This window comes from Tachypleus tridentatus, chromosome 10, assembly GCF_004210375.1.
Source record: "Tachypleus tridentatus isolate NWPU-2018 chromosome 10, ASM421037v1, whole genome shotgun sequence".
Lineage (NCBI taxonomy): Eukaryota > Metazoa > Arthropoda > Merostomata > Xiphosura > Limulidae > Tachypleus > Tachypleus tridentatus.
In genome coordinates this window covers 84,729,610-84,746,478 of record NC_134834.1, presented here as the reverse complement: position 1 = coordinate 84,746,478, position 16,869 = coordinate 84,729,610, and the positions used below count along the sequence as shown (strand labels likewise).

The 16,869-nt window shown below is 34.0% G+C and overlaps 2 long non-coding RNA genes across 6 annotated transcripts in view; one reads left to right on the top strand and one right to left on the bottom strand.

The window, feature by feature from the left end:
• LOC143229765 (uncharacterized) overlaps positions 1-16,869 on the bottom strand; it is a 116,382-nt gene that overhangs the window by 57,896 nt on the left and 41,617 nt on the right. The gene's annotated exons all lie outside the window — the stretch shown is intronic.
• The window catches only part of LOC143229766 (uncharacterized), a 127,556-nt gene that overhangs the window by 86,965 nt on the left and 23,722 nt on the right, over positions 1-16,869 (top strand). The window contains exon 2 of one of the 3 annotated variants that reach the window (XR_013016057.1): positions 814-881. The exons of the other annotated variants lie outside the window; for them this stretch is intronic. This is a non-coding gene — a long non-coding RNA (uncharacterized LOC143229766). The remainder of the gene's footprint in view (positions 1-813; positions 882-16,869) is intronic. 3 annotated transcript variants of the gene reach the window in all.

Here is a 16,869-nt window from a genome sequence, read left to right as displayed (position 1 = left end):
ACTTAAACATAATTTATGAAGTAATTATGAAAGTGGTTCTCATTAGCCCTGGGATATTTAATAACAGAATACAGACACACCGTTGTATAGTTTTCTGCTTATCGATAAACAAACAAACGAACGATCGAACAGGGTTTCCCATTTCATTTTATAAAACACCATATTATACAATAAAATACATTCACATGTTTTGCTCGTAATTAACCCTTAAAGTACTGATCTGTTTCAAAATTGTCTGCTGCCAGAAAGAACGGACATATACTGCATCACATTCAGTATTTTTATGTTTTGTGTTTTGAGACTATTCGCTTCTTTTATTTATAAAATAAAAAGGGGACCTCAGTAACAATTACAGGGAGTTACTTGCAATATTAGTGGTATCTTAAAAACATTTATTGAGTAACTGCTGTTTTATTAGGGACCCTGTATTCAACAACGTTATAGAACTACAGGCATGGTTAAAATCAGATGGGGTGGTGGACTCTGTCATAAACATTAGACATAACCTGTTGTACTCCTAATGTCATCACATTCATCATATGGGCAATAGATCTCGTTTCGGAGTTTTACTTCCCTGTATTAAGTTGGACTTCAAACCTAAAAATAGACCTTTTAAAATAACCTAAAAAATCCTACAACATATTCAAAAATTATACAAACTTCTTGTTTTTTGTTTATGTAAATTTATAATTTACTTTTGAATTTTCAATATTAGGCCATATACCATGTTTCAGCGTTTTTTGTTACATGTATTTCTGTAAGATACTTCAACAGCCTTCTCGAAATATCTTATTTTGTTGATTTTTTCCTTAGGGGCCAGTTTATTTCAGATTTGAAACGGGGTGGTCAAGAATGAGGTCACACGTCTCGCAACATGAAAAGTAAGCAACTCTAGAAGTGATATTATTACACAGTCACATGATGAAAAACAAACTTAACAAAATTGGTTCGTGCGGAATGTTAGAGTAAAACATTGTCACATACTAACCAAAAGGAACGTGAGGAATGTAAGTGGCAGAAATTTATAACGTCTATCACTCTAAGAGGGTCATTGTAGGAAGAAATATATATATATGTGCATTTCTCCCAAGGAGCAGAACTAATTAAAGAAAGGAATTGTGCAATAGGAGAATTGTGAGTAACAGTTTAAAGGGAAGATGCAATAGCGCAATTGAAAAACCTGATTTGGAAATATGTTATATAAATAAATTAAGATAAATATAAATAGGTGGAAATCCAAGAGGCATATGAAAAGTGTAATTTTGTTACACTTGTAACTTATGAAGGAATTAACCTTGAGGTTTAGGATACAAACCATACACATGTACTCGAAAATGAGATGAAATTTGTAATTGTAGGTGATGGACAAAAGATTATAGCCCTGAAATCTGCAAAACTAGTAAATTAATTTACTAACATGAACCGAAATATATTTAAATCAAATTGATATTCTGTTGAAAAAAATTAGGTTTTAATTTTGCTCAAAGCTTTATGAAGGCTATCATCTCTAGTCTTCTTTAATTTAGTACTGGAAGGTCAAAAGGCAAGTAGCTAGTTATCATCACCCACAGTCAACTTTTGGGTTACTCTTTTGATAACGAATAGTTGGGGTCATCGGCCCGATATGGCTAAGTGGTTAAAGCACTCGACTCGTAATCTGAGAGTCGCGGTTTCGAATCCTTGTCACACTAAACATACACGCTCTTTTAGCCGTGGGGGCGTTATAATGTGACGGTCAATCCCATTATTCGTTGGTAAAAGAGTGGCCCAAGAGTTGGCGGTAGGTGGTGATGACTAGTTGCCTTTCTTCTATTCTTACAGTGCAAAATTAGGAACGGCTAGCGAGCGAATAGTGGGATTGACCGTCACATTATAACGTCCCCACGGCTGAAAGGGCGAGCATGTTTGGTGTGACCGGGATTCGAACTCGCTACCCTCGGATTACGAGTCGAACGCCTAAACATGCTTGGCCATGCCAGGCCTCCCTAGGAAGATTATAAAACAAGTAAAAAATGTTACTTTATTAAAGCTAAGTTGTATTTTTAGTTGCACAGAATCTACTTTATTTCACCTTTTAAAAATTAGGGTAAACTTTTACTAATTAAAAAGCGTGTATCTTGTTACAGCGTGGGACTTTAATTGTATTATTTTAGTGACATTGCATCAATCAGCATTAGTTTGTTGCTTTTATTCTAAAATAACTTTTATTTGTTGAAACAGTGTAGAATACAGTTGAGATATGAATCTTGTCTTACGTGTTAGTATTATGTGTTCCGTCTTATGTGTTAGATTTGACTGTCGTTGACTTGTTTTGTTTTGAATTTCGTGCAAAGCTACACGAGGGCTATCTTCGTTAGCCGTTCCTAATTTTTCAGTGTAAGACTAGAGGGAAGGCAGCTACTCATCAATACCCACCGCCATCCCTAGTACTACTCTTTTACCAACGAATAGTGGGATTTACTGTCACATCATAGCGCTTCCACTGCTGAAAGGGCGAGCATGTTTGGTGCGACGGGGATTCGATCTCGTGACTCTGGGATTACGAGTCGAACGCCTTAACCCACTTGGCCATGCCAGGCTTCGTTGACTTATACACGTTCATTTGCATTTGTTCTATTACAAGTTGTTTTTTTTCCAAAATTTATCTGACAATGTCCAGTTTTAATACAATAAACACTCTTTTCCATGAGAATGGCTAAAAATCCTTTACTGACAATTTTCTGTAATTTGTTTTGTTTGGAAGAAGTTTGAAAATACAAATTATATCAATTATGAAAAAATCTTTAGAGACAATCTTAGTTTGTTTTGTCTGGAAGAAGTTTGAAAATAAAGAAATAAATTACTTATTAATTTGTATACAGAATAATAAACCTGTTCATGAGTTTTACCTCCGTAGGTATTCTAACTCTAGCCCCTGCTAGTACAGCGGTAACTCTCCGGATTTACAACGCTAAAATCAGGGGTTCGATTCCCCTCGGTGGGCTCAGCAGATAGCCCGATGTAGCTTTGCTATAAGAAAAACACACACTATTCTAACTCTAAATAACACGATGAAACTGACACGTTCACTGATACAACGTGTTGAAAACGTCGACTTTCGTGTTCTTTGTTGGATGGACTTTGTCGTGCTTGATGACAAGTTACTTTCATTCATTGGTAATTACAGTAAAGAATATTGAATCGTTGTTGTCTTTTTGAAAGTTGTTTCTCTTAGAAATTGTTCCCAGATGCGACATTTTGCAATTCTAGTTATCTGTCTTATGATCAGAGCACCTGTTTCTGTACCTAAGTGATACAACATCTTATCTAATTTTGACTTTGATTAATATTTAAAACAGCTGATGGTGTAATCTTCTCTTTCCAAAATATCACTAAATATCACGAATAACTGGATAGTGTTTGATACGAAATTAAATACTTATCCGTAATTTATCTGATAAAATAGAATTTGTAAAAGATTTCCAAAGACAATGAGAATACTTTGTAAGGTGCTAAATAAAACGATCGGTAATTGAGAATATTTTGTAAGGAGCTAAATAAAACGATCGGTAATATAGAACAAAATAAACCAATATACGTTATTTTCAAACTTAGGTATCATAATACAACGTTGATTCCCATTCAAATAGATATCAAAAACATAATATGTATTCTTACATTTGATTTTCACATCATTCAGTGAATAATTACAGTTGAAGTTTACAAGTAGAGATTGATTGATAAAACTGGGTATATGTGCAATCATCAAAGTGGCTTTAGCATGTTAAAAGTATTCATTTTCGCTCACCCAGAATCCCGCACAAACAAACACTGATGGTACAAGTGCTTAATGAATGTGATATATTTATTATCAACTGATTTTAAACACGCGTTTTAATTCACTAAGCAAATAACTTATCTGTAATAATTTGATCAGAGTATTCTATTTCACAATTACAGGAAACTGTTGTACAATATAGCTTGTAAAGTAGTCAGTAAATTTGAAAGATATGTATGACAAAGAGATGACTACTTTTAAATGTTACTCTTACGAAAATAACATTGTGGTAAATTTTCGCTTTTTCAGACGATAGATTTCCTATTTCCTCAGTGACTTCTTTAGTTTTCTTTACTAAAACAAAGTATATGTATGAGCAGCAGTTATATACTATAGTACATATAAATTACATACTAATTTCTTAAAACAATATATTATTCTTAATGAAGTTGGTGGACTCTGCACATAGCCAAACACTTAATAAAGTTGAGGTGTCGTTTTACAATACATGTATTCGCGTAATGTCAAAGCTTCTGAGCGCAAGCGTATTCACAATTGTCCTAATGCAAACTGTTTCATCTGGAAGCGAAATACATTTACACAATTCATATCTGTAAACGCCATCATTTTTTGCCAGAAACATTCAGCTTTTAGAAACATAAAAGTTAAGAAACGTGTTAGTTACTGCTCACTGTTTTAACATGAAGTATCACAGTATTTAGCCTAAATACTTCGTAGGCGTTCTCTAAGTTTAATTCCAACTGGTGTCTGATGTAACATTCATCGTTGGTAATGACTCGATGTTAGACCAGTTGGTCAGGGAGCTCGACTCGTAAAATGAGGGTCGCGGGTTCGAATTACCGTTACACGAAATATGGTTGCCCTTTCAGCTGTGAGGGCGTTATTATATGACGGTCAGTCCCCACTATTCGTCGGTAAGAGAATCGTCAAAGAGTTGTCAAAAAAAAAAAAAAAAGAGACGGCTGGTGCTGATAGTCTTCGTGTAGCTTTGCGTGAAATTCAAAAAACAAACAAAACAAATGATTCAATGTTATATTCTTGTCATTCTTCTGGTTGTCTCAAAGATGTTCTTTAATGTGAGGACAACATTTTAACATTCTAGTAGTGTAACTTTGAAATCAGACATAGATTATAAATTACAAAGTTCTCTATACTATTGGAGCAATACATTAGCTTGTTGACAAAAAAAATATTCCGCTTTTGTCATTCGTTTGAACGTGTTAATATGGCATGTATTGTTATGTACAGCCATGTAAGTGGACAATCAATTATTTCAGTGATGTAGTTCTTATGTTCAGTTTCAGAATGCAACTAACAGCACAACACTCGCTCCGCCTAGTTGAATTGTTCACTTGCTTATCACTGGGCCCATGTTTGAGCATTCCTTCAAAAGTAGATAAAATGTCTCTATTTACTCTGACACAATTGGTAGCTAGGATTATAATATTAATAAAATTTACAGCTGACAAGACACTGCTAAATATTCTTTGGGTTGATATATATAGTATATATATTCTGGTTCTCCAACGGTACTCATTTCAACGGAAAATGCACCACACAGACCACACAGAGGGTGGTTGTGCACATGTGACAGCATGGAAGCAGTCACTCTAAACTTATTGCCGTCCCTAATTTAACAGTGTAAGACTAGAGGGAAGGCAACTAATCATCACCACCCACCGCCAACTCTTGGGCTACTCTTTTGCCAACAAATAGTTGGATTGACCGTGACTTTATAACTCCCCCACGGCTGAAAGGGCGAGCATGTTTGGTGTGACGGGGATACGAACCTTGTAGCTTTGACATTTGCATTCAGCTGTGCAACACGTCATTACGAAGCCATCCCAATGACAGATATTTCTCTGTCCAGTTATTGGTTGTTCCTTTAAAACCAAGAAGGCTTAAAATATTTTATAAATTAAATATTAACAGATTTGAAGAATATCAAGGATACTGTTGTTTTTTCTATTAGCCATATGTGCAGCGATAATCTTAATTTATTAAATTTGAGGTAATAAAAGTAACAAGTATCCACTCGAGTGTTTGTCGTCGTTAAGCTAGTTTAGTCATTTCTATACGCTGATCTTATGATATATAACTGACCAGTAGAGAGACAATACCTACTCTGTGTTTGTGTGCTTCGGAGGAGGAAGGACAGCAATGACAAATTACTCTTAAATTGTATCTTAACTGCTCAAATAATTGTTGGAGGTTATGGACCCCAATATTGTAAAGGTTGCACTGTTTCTACTGTTAGGCAGTGCCTAACTCTTCATAAGTTACTCTTAGTAACTCCTCATTGTAATGGTTCTTATTTATACATGACTACAGAAACTCATTTCTACAGAAGTTTTATGTTCTACGTTAGGAAATTTCACAAATAGACATGGTCTTACTTTTGGCGAGAAAATGTCCATAATTATTTCTATACTAATTGACCCAGACAGTGAAACTTTACTGTTAACTAGTTATCCAATATTCGATCATTCCTTCCTAACCATTAAAATTCATGAACTACTCTGGTGAGCTCTTGCCCATGTATGTTCTTCTTTATTGAATGCTATAAAGGTAAAAACTCTTCCATTAAGATGTGATGATGGTGTTTGGCAACATTTTGCATGCCTTATTGGTATTTATTACATGTTCTATGTCATTTTGCACTTCAAAAAACACTGCTCCAAACCCATTATTACTGGCGTATATAACCAGTATAAATGAGAAATATGGACTAGCAATGGTGCATAAATGTAAGCAAAACTGTATTAAAATCCAATGAGAGCTCATAATTTATCTAAAACGTGTTTTCGTGAGAGCAGATAATAATGATGCTATCATTGAAAATGTGAACACAAATTATTATTATTATTATAAATAAAGTTAAGTAAATGCAATCAGTAGTTTTTTTTTCGTATGTTTTGGCCAGTTTCTCACTGATATAATGTTAACATGATATTCACATGCCTTGTACAGTTTCTCGGTTTAAATTCTGGTTCTGCTTTTATTATGTATTTTGTCATTCAGTATTACTTTCAGGTTTTTAGTAGCAGCCTAAAATGTATGTTTTGTTATACATGAATTTGAGGTTTCCTCGGTGGAAAAGATGTATATATATACTGACTTCTCACGATGTCAAAACCCGAGATTCAATTCCTACAGTAGATGTCGCTTTGCTTTAGAAATGAGCAAATAAATTTAAAACCATCCTCCCGTCTTCTGAGCAAAATGTGAGAAAAAGGAATTATAGTAACAATGTCTTACCCAAACCTTTATTTATTTACAGACCATCTAAGTTATATGTTTCATTTAAATTCATTATGAGGAATTAAACTTAAGAGTGTCAGAACTGGCAATATGTAATGATGACTACAGTCAGCTGGAAATTTTTGCAAAATAAGAATTTAGAAAGATAATAAAATGAGATAATGAAAGTGGAACTAGTAGTGAAAAGACAGGCACGAGAAAATCATCTCAGCTTTTCAGAGCAGGTATTAAGTAAGTGCTTAATTCAATCAGATACAGGCGTTAATATGACAGATGCCTTTCTGCAGAGTTTCAAGAAATCACTGGTCTTAAAGTTAAACATTTCTAAATGTGATACAAATTCTGTCGAGGTAGGGTAAAAGTATGTAATGCATTAAAGAAATAGACATTACAGAAAGTCAAGAAACAGAAGAATTGAGTGCACAAATATCTCAGAAATTGGACAATCTGTATGTGAAGAAAAGTAATTTGGTTTGATGAGTAGAAGTTTGTGTTTTTTTGGAAGGTGATAAGTGCCACTATTATATTCATCACAAAATTAGTAAAACAAGGAAAGAATTGTCCATAGCCTTGAGTTACAATATGGAGCTGTTTAACCATAGAGAGAGATGATGGCCTCTGACTAGTGTAAGGAAACATTCATTCACCAAGCGATTCCATCTGATGGTAATGATTATAACCATAAAGCAAATACAGTAAAACAATATTTTAATAGAAAGGAAGCAGATAGAATTCTTGCATGCTCAGAGACCAGAAACCTCTGCTGGTTAGTGTATGTGTAGAGCTATCTTGATCAAGAAAAACAGCAAACGAAACTGGAGTTTAGAAGTAACAGCAATACTTTACGACACCTAGTATTCAATTCCCATTGAGTGTCTACAAAATATTGAATAAAGCATTCTTCATCAGTTTTAAACAGTAGCTTCTGTTAAAGGTTGTTACACAAACGTAAAGAAACGATTTTTAAATTTGCTGTGCATACGTTTATTTAGCCTTGGAACAACAAGAAGCTCTTAAAGACCTTCATTAAAAGAGATTTAACATGTCTTAACTTAAGAAATCACTTCGATAATTTAGTAGTCTCTAATTTATTTGTAGAGCTGTATATTAGACACACTTCCAAGGCTAAATCTCATCTGCTATAATTGTTTCTTTGTTATTAACCACAAGGTTGTACAATGGGCTATCTTTACTGTGCCTATCACGAGTATCTAAACATGACTGTTTGCGTTATAAGCCTTCACACATATCGTTGAGCCACTGAGGGGCAGGATAACAGACAGGCATAGTACAATATTCATAAAAGCCTTTCTTAATGCTAAAATTAGCCCTGGGTTTACTTTCACTGTTAGGTTGTACCCTGCAGTAGCTAACTCAAATCAAATTCTGTATTGCTGAATCTGTGAGAGCCTTTTAAATAATCAAGTTATTCATCTGTATATTGTTATCGCATCCATACATCTAAATTGCGATTTTCTTCTTTTTTTTACCTATGATTTCTTAACCATATGCTTTCTGATAACTTTATTTAATCCTAATACTGGTCATACCCATACTGTTCAAGGGAAAAACTCTGCATCGTGATTAATATATAAGGACACACATCACAGTGTGTGGTGATAAGTTATATTTGTTCAACTCACGCAATAGGGAAAACCTAGAAATCTATTAGAATACTCAGCTAGTAACACAATGAGTTTTTGCCGATGCACGTTTAGATTGTTGCTACAACTTTCTACCAATGACCTCAGATATTTTATAAGCCTTTATTTGGATTCTAAATATTTTTCTTCATGCAATAATTCTAATTTATTTCTATCTGTTAATAGTTGCACATTATGATTAGAACATACACTGATACGAGCAACACTGAAGTGCAAGCAATTTCAGTTTTATATTTGGATAGAAAACAAGTATTTCATACACAATACCCACCACTGTATTTGCATGTGTGACATCTAAGTTTTATGTTATAGTTTACTTTGTTCATTTGATATAATAGTCGTCTCATCTTCTAAACACATGATTATAGTCTTAAACTGGCCAAAATCTGACAACTTAAAGGTAGAACTACAATTCAATAGGTTCACAAACCATGTTTGAAAATAATTCATGAAATATATTTGTTATTAAGATACCAATGCCTCAACTAGGATCAGCTACTAATATATTAATTTTGAATCAAATGAAGTAGACTTTCTCTTGTAACTTCTATCAATTAGTTGTTAATGTTAGTAATTAAGCATAAAGTTAAACAATGGACTATCTGTGCTCTGTCAACCACGGGTATTGAAACCCTGATTTTGCCGTTGTAATTCCGTAGATATACCGCTGTGCTACTTGAGAGGGGCATATCCGTTAACCAGAAGGAAGTTCACTGATTTGACAGGTGGCTTTGCTAGAAACATTGCTAAAGTATAGGATTCGCTGCTTCAATAGTGACCAAAAAAATTGACTCACGCCTATTTATACGTATCAAACCTTCTAACAAAGACACTTTATTCTGTCCCCCCAAATTCTACCTGGAGCCAACTAGTTTAAAGTAGGTGACTCTTTGTTACTGAATCCCTTTACATTTTGAGAAACTGGGCAAAATGAGTTTTGTTCCATCATTTTCAAAGCTTAAACTTGATACAGTCAATCCACTCACTCTGTCCAGAGTCTTGAGTGACAACTGTTGAAGCAAATATCTCTATTTTAATGTGATTACTCAAGGGTAATTAAGATGTTTGAGAATTGGTTTTTTATGTCCCTGAGAGTGCAGCTGAGCCTAAATAATAATTGTTACGAGTGTCCTTCATTCATGGATTTTCACCTGAGTTAACCACTTGAAATCTCATCGTCGTTGGTATAGTTTCAATGAGTGTAAGAATTTTCACGATGCTACAAAACCTCAGAAACTCTCTTTGTATTTGTTTATGAGGCTTTGCTATGATCTATGCTACATACCTGGCTGAATATACTTGCTTTTAAATGAGACAAACTGTCAGTATAAGATGACAAACTTTATTTGTGTTCTTGGTATATGACCTTTAATTTAACCGTATGGGTAGTTTGATTCTTCACAAAATTGAATATTTGACAGGGCTTTCCATACTTCTAAGTATCGGTCACTCAGATAATCTCTGTTCAGCTACACAACAACATTCATGGCTGTGATATCCAGGAATAGCAGAATGTGTTGTTTATCTTGACTTGGCCTTTGATTAACCATTACAGCGACCAATATAAATTACCTGAAAAAATGGTCAAAATAATGATTTCCTTTTTTCTAAAGTGTTGGGGGAGAGACTTGCTTGTTTTATCTCATACTTCTCTGTTAAATTGAATGAGAGTAGACACACCTCGCTATTTTTCAGGCAAAGAGTTAATGACTGGGTTGAAACTGACAATGCATTCACCTGAATATAAGATGGAAGTGAAGAATAAGTTAGACATTGCACTATTTGAACAATAATATTTCTCCTAAACGTAAAAAGAATTGTAGCCACTTTCTAGACTCACCTCTGTCTGTCTTTAAATTTTCTATGTCTCACTCCATCTTGGATGTGAAGAGAAGCAGGTCGGTTGGCAGAATACATATAAGTAAGTGCTTCTGTTCCTCTAATGGAAACAGACATTTCAACCTAATGGTGGAGTATTAGACTTTCTGATGGCTATAAAAGTAACGTATACTAACTGAGTCTTAGTTTATCATTACGTGATCATGTCTGTGTCTGATCTTATGGCTTCTTACCTCGTGTCAGGATAACTACGTTACTATCAACATGGGATCTCCAGGTTATGAACTGACACGGTTGTAAGCACAAAAGTGTATCCTATTTTCACGATAGGACTTCTCGATACACTCTATCACCGGATCTTACCTTTTCCCGGTGTATCTCTTCATCTGCTGATCATTTTTGTCCAAGTAGCAGAGACATATTTTATTCTTACTTGTAATAAAATAAAAAAGGAGAACAACAGAAATGAGAGGGTTATTTTAAGCCACATGCCTTTCTGGCTGGTCATATTGATTAATATTACTTTGTTTACTTAGGCCATTAAATACAAGTAGAATCCCCATCTTCGAAATTCTAAATACCCAGTCTGAACCAATCCTTCTAGTCTGAGTTCACGTATATTTTATACTGTAACGTACTCTTCCCAAAAGCGATCAATTTTCGATGGTATCACACTTCTTTTAAATACCAAATGTAATTCTGAAACATATCGTTACATTGGAACTTTATTTCGTTTGTACTTGTCACGTGACTTGCTAATTCCCATATTCAGACTTGTTTCAGAATTGCTATTCAGGATATGGTAAAACAGAGAAATTACGTAATATGATAAGTATGGACAGAAGGTAACATCAGACGCGGCTTAAAGTGGTTTCAAACTAGAACTCTACACTAGTCCACTGAAACGACGAAAAACAAATGTTCTCGTATGAATTAGTGATTAAAAAGTGAAAACTTTAAAACTGACTCGGGTCTAACCGGCAACTCTGATGGTTTTTTCAGTACCAATCAGAATTTTTAAAAAGGGGAACTAAATGTGCTGTCTCAACATATTTGAGCTCTTTTAAAAATCGTTGATACATCCTGTTCAGATATGAAGTTTATAGCAAGATAATATAAATTCATTTGTTCAGTGATGAAATGTACAACCTTGTGTAAAATATTTGAAGATGTGTACCAGATATTCACGCTTCTATGACCCACGTACAAACCTAAATGCATGTAAGTGTGTACACATATATATTAGTAAAATAACTCAGATTTGCTTAAGTATTAACGTTACGCTATGACAGCACTTTCAGTAGTTTTATCGTACTTTAGTTGCTCTATTAATCAGTTCCCAATACGTTAAAGTTTCTTATGCACAATTCAGCGAAGCAACCCGGGCGATGGTTTCGTGCGTCGATGTTCCATATTAACAGCAGCTTTTAAGATTTCCTTTCTCAAATTCACATTATTTCTAGATTTCAGCATCTTCAACATTACTACTCTACCTCTGAAGTGTGCAACAGTAATTACGCTGTAATCTTTTGTAGAACATGTTGGATGTTGGAGGCTCAAGAAAGTTTTGTCTGACTTTTGGTTGGTAAATATATTTGTTGAATTCAAGAACAAAAGTACGTTATTTGAATTTTTTTTATTTTTTTAAAAACTATCATATTTCCTTTATTCATAAAAGCTTATGATACAGTGCACCCTATTCCTAATGGTTAAGCAGTAAGTTTAAGGGTTTATAACAAAAATCAAGTGTTTGATATCACTGTTGGACACAACTTAGATGTAACCAATTATGCAGATTTGCACTTAAAAACTAATAGAGAAGAGATAAACTGAGAGAATTAAAATAATCAAGTAAAAATCTACTATTTAATGTTGTGTAATTATTTTGTTTGTAATTTAGCACAACGCTACACAACAGGCTATCTGTGTCTGGCAACCAGGGATATCGAAACCCGGATTCTAGCGTTGTAAGTCATACCGCTGTGCCAATAGGACGCAGTGTGATTATAAAGAAAATCTCACATTTAAAAGGACGCTGGGGGGCGTTATTATACTCAACTCTGATGTTCTAAACACTCATCCACCTGAAAGAAACTCTCATGTCAATCGACCACATATTATAAAGGTAACACTGCTATAACTGAAGCTGTGTTTAAGCTTTCCATATCTTAAACGTGTATTTTATTATCTCACTACGTGTACCCTTTTTGTTGTTCTTGTTGAAATCAATACCTGAATTTATGGATTCCAAAATTTTTAACATTCTAAATGGCGTTGCAAAAACTTTTGCAGGCAGAAGAACTTGAGAGCCTAATATGCTGACTGAGAATGACATAAACCATATTGAATGCCTCGTGTCACAAGATGGAAAACCTGTATCAACGCACGTCTGGCGAGATTCAGTTTCTCTAGTCTACGACAACTTTGGTTTTGTTGTTTTTAAGCGCAAAGCTACACAATGGGTTACTTGTGCTCTGTCCACCACGGGAATCGAAACCCGATTTTTAGCGTCGTAAGCCTGCAAATTTACCGTTGAGACATTAACTTGATGGGCGCTCTACGATAAAAAGTCTATAAGGTCTAGTCGCTTTGTGTACTTAGCTGAAAATACAATCATCTTGATTCCTCTTAATAACATCTACCTTTGAATATGTTATTATATTATTCTTTTGCTTTCTATAGATAGTCACGGATTGTACATTTTATAAACATTCTTCTTCAAGTCCTCAGTTATTTGTTGTTAAGAACAAGGCTACACAAAGGGCTATGCACATCACTGGTATTGAGACCCGGTTTCTAGAAGTATAAATCTGCAGACCTACCATTGTGCTCTCGGTGGGATTCAAGTTATCAGAACAAATATTAAAATATGTCCAGTCTCAGATAAGTTCTTATATTCTTCGTGCCTGACTTTACAAAGCGTTAAGTAGATAATAATTAAACAATATTCGATACATAAATCAGCAAATATTGTGACAGTGACAACAATACTAAAACACGGTGGTAGTTTAATGGTACCAAAAATTGGTTGCTTTTGGGAAGGGTATGTAACGACCCTTTTCGACGAAAAATATTTACACACCTAGATCGTAAATATGTGTTCAGATCGAAGATTTATGTTGTCTAAGTCTTGGATACCACTTATAGTGAATGGCATTATCGGATCCAATTCCGAAAGTGACCTGCAGCGAGTTGTATCCCAGTCACAAGAAGCAAAGTGAAGCGTCTTGTAACAAGTAAACTCTTATTAACTCAAGCTCAAAATTCAGTGTAAAAAAGTGTCCATTTGCCCCCAATAGTACGTAATATAACCGAGAAGGATCTCCATCTGGAGGTCAGATTTATACAAGCTGCTTTTACGACATATTTGTTAAACTGTCGTATATTTCAAGCAGCTAGACAACGAAACAGTTATTCCTTTTATTCTATACAACGACATACTTATTGGTCAAGACACTAGACTCAGTGTCTATGGATTTCTATGGGATGGTACTATTGAAACAGGCGCTGAAAATTTTTCTTATGAAAAGCCTGCAGGGAACAGTAGTGTGCTTGTAATACGACAGTCTTACAACGACGTTGCAGGGCTATTGTAAATATGTGTGGTCATAAGAAAGAGCATGACTGAACATAGAGATATAGACCGTAACGACATGGTAATGCTCCGAAATCGTTTTCATATAACATGGTAATCTCTATACATAAAGTAATAATTTCAAAACATTACAAAATGTAACTTTTAAAACTGAACTTATATAAATCAAATCAGGTTAGTAAATAGAAATGGTCATGAAGACTTTAGATGACTTTGCCAAATATTCAGCAATGATTTATCCTGTGAAATAAAGGTACACTGGTGTTCATCTCTGATACCCAAGATTAGAGAGCAAATTACTAATATATTTAATAAGAAAAAACCTGTTAAAATTTACATAAGGTATGGTAGTAAGCTAAGTAAGGTAGTAATAGTATAAAAAACGGAACGTTTTTACTTAGAGTAATTATTCAAAAACTGGCTGTGCTTGCGTGTACAAATAACAAGACTTTAAATTCGTCAAAACACTGAACAATATCAAATCGTTATTGCAAATACTGTAGTTAATATAAAAGGGACGTTAACGGTGTTGCAAATGAATAGTTAACAGCGTATATATACTGTTGAATGCTTTAAGCCTACATTATAAAAAATGATCCAGGTTTTCGGAGTAAGGCCGTTATTATAGACGGATTTTAGTCGGCTGAAACATCTGTTTGATCCGCGAGTCACTTCCTCGAATCTCATGAGGTGTCGCTTTTCACTTTTCTCAGAAAATTTTAATTATTACAAGATGGTTTGCTGTTTTTAACTTTCTGTGTTCAAAAATGATAATTCACTATGTATTTCAAACCAAAGTATACGTATCTGGTCTTTACCAGTCAGTTGAACAGTACATATCAAAGAGTCCTGCTCTTAAAAATCAATGAAATAAAAACAATTTTGAGGTTCTCAAGTTACGATAGCTTAGCAAGCTCAAGAAACTGTCTTGCAAACAGTCACCTCACCACAAAATTTATCAAATCACAGGGCAAATTGCCACACGTAACAAAACATTTATGTTGTTATACAGCGATACCAAAACTAGGTTTTTATAATGTTAACGTTTTAGATCAACGTTGTCTAGGAATTCCCTAGTTTTAATCTAATACTAGAACATAAAGGTCGTGAAGGATCGAATATCTGGCAACTTCAGTTTCAACTGTTCGATTTACTTAAATTTCATTTTTCAAATTATATTCCCAATTCTCAATTAGTTGCGACACGTGTTCTTAGCTCCTTCGGTTTTGCTTCAGACTGTAATAAATGGAGATATATATATATGCGCATACATGAATGAGTATGTTGATTAGAAATAGATAATATTCGTATATGTATGCGTTTTTATTTGTATATTGGCACGTTTATATCTTAAGAACACAAACAAAGGTAATTAATCATACGTTTTTTCTACTCATGGCACACATAAGTAATAAGTAGGTACACGAACTTTCCAACTTGTGTTTTGCGTTTAAGCGAACCAATGAGAAAGAGCCGCGATTAATGAATGACTATGTGCTTGCGTGTGTGTTTCAAGCCCCCTATATTCGTACTAAGCGATTAACCGTAATGAAAAGCGTTTTTGATACAAATATAACCTATTCACGCTTCGGATATACAGCAAAATCATTTAGCATTTGGCTTGTTCAGCGCAAGTCCAGATTTTAACATTTTAATCCTACAAACTTACCAGTGACCCAACGGAGAACAAGTAAAAAATAAGGAAGGTTTATCTGATCAGCTATACTGATAAAGGGCTGATTTTTAGTTTTGATCTAAGTTGGGATCTTTGTCTGATTGAAAGTTAATATTAGTTTTACACATTACATAAGCTGGTGTGTGAGTCTACTACAAAAAAAACATAAAAAGAGTTTTCATAGTTCTAATGGCTTTCAGAAAACTCTTAAACCTAATATGGTTACGTATCAATAACATAAGGCTTTTTTTGTTTATTCTATTGGGTATTCCCCCTTGGCAAAGTAAAATCGTTTGATAAATAGCAAAGGAAAACTACTAAATATTCAATCAACTGCACGAGAGGCTGTTTCTTAACTGCAGGCCAAATCTTGAACGTAATCTGTTTATCAGTAGATTATGTTTCAAGTAGATTTAAAACTATCCAACTTTTTTTCATGTTTATTACAAGGTTATTTGATTATTTAAGCCTAATTTTGCCTATTTTGATATATATATATATATATAGATATTTATCTGAACTACAACTAACTCGTTTCATTCTTTCTTTATTAAATGAATTACTGTTTCAACTTCAGTTGTTGTTTATTTCGTGACTGCAACTAAGAGTATATATTTTAATAAGGCTTAGTGATTTATGCGTCATTTTCACCCAAAATACAGTGAATATTTATTCAACTTTAATTATCTCTTTGCATTCTTAGTTGATAATCCGATAAGTCTATAAAGACAAAATGTTGTCTAATCTACGAATGTTCGTCGAGAACAACACAACATGCTTGAATACAATGTCTGAACATAAGTAAAAAAAAAATATAAAGGATAAAAAGGGGACAGATTTAGAAGTTTGCAAATGTATGAATGTACAGATATATAGTGAATAAATATAATACTTTTAATATATACATGTATGATACATAACAGAAGTTTGTATGTGTTATACGTGTGTGAATACGCGCGTACAAATAAAAGTATTCCTAGGTATAGGTACAAATATTACTTATAATAAATCCAAATGTCCATAGATGTACAGGAATAAAGACACGACTATGCAATAA